The sequence below is a fragment of the Triticum aestivum genome, chromosome 3B (genome assembly GCF_018294505.1).
Source record: "Triticum aestivum cultivar Chinese Spring chromosome 3B, IWGSC CS RefSeq v2.1, whole genome shotgun sequence".
NCBI lineage: Eukaryota > Viridiplantae > Streptophyta > Magnoliopsida > Poales > Poaceae > Triticum > Triticum aestivum.
This window is the reverse complement of record NC_057801.1, coordinates 312,457,753-312,458,713: the sequence shown is the minus strand read 5'-3', so window position 1 is coordinate 312,458,713 and position 961 is coordinate 312,457,753.

The following is a 961-nucleotide window of genomic DNA, read 5'->3' as shown; positions in this document are numbered from 1 at the left end:
AAGATAGATAATGGGGGCAAGTCCATACAAGGAAGATGTGTCAGTACAACTATGCCCCTCGGTGCAGTGTGGTTATTCTGTTTCCCACCCACAACCCCCCTAAGATAGATAATGGGGGCAAGTCCATATAAGGAAGATCTGTCAGTACAACTATGCCCCTCGGTGCAGTGTGGTTATTCTGTTTCCCACCCCCACGCACCCACACCCCCCTAAGATAAATAAGGGGGCCAAGTCCATACAAGGAAGAGCTTTTGGTGGAACGATAGATGATAAATAGAGAACGATAGCTAGAGTGATGGCCTCCGGTGAAAAGAAACGGGAAAACAAGTTCTGACATTCTCCGGATGGGTAAGAAAAGAGTATTTGATAATTGGAATAATTCGCGAGGATAACATGAAGCTAGAACCACGAAACTTCAAGAGAACGGGCAAGATTTAGAGGAAAACTCTTCTTCGGTCTTCAAATGACGATGAGAAATACCACCAAAATTACTGAGATACTCCGGGAGAATGAAAAGCAGAGAGGTTGAGCCAACAATGAAAAGAATTGAAGTCGATCTTGAAAAGGCATCTGACTGATGAAATTCATTCTTACATGAGACTCCAAAAAGAATTAGGAATGGCTCCGGAATAATTAGAAGATTCAGGTAAGATCCTGGGAAAAGACCTGTGGGTTAGGGCCCACTGAAGATATAACACCGTTGGAAAGGTTTGTTGAACAGATAGATGATGCACCGGAACAATTGAAATATTTTAATGAGGTGACAACCACGAATTAATTAGAACACAGATGAATCTCCTGAGATGTCTTCCGAACTCTGGAATGATTGAATGGCGAGAGGCAAACGAGCAGGGAAAACACTTAAGCCAAGGGAAAGAATGTAATCAACCCGAAAAACTTGAATTGCGTCCACCGGAGAAGAAAAATAGATGGAGAATGACGAACGAGACGAGAAAAAGGG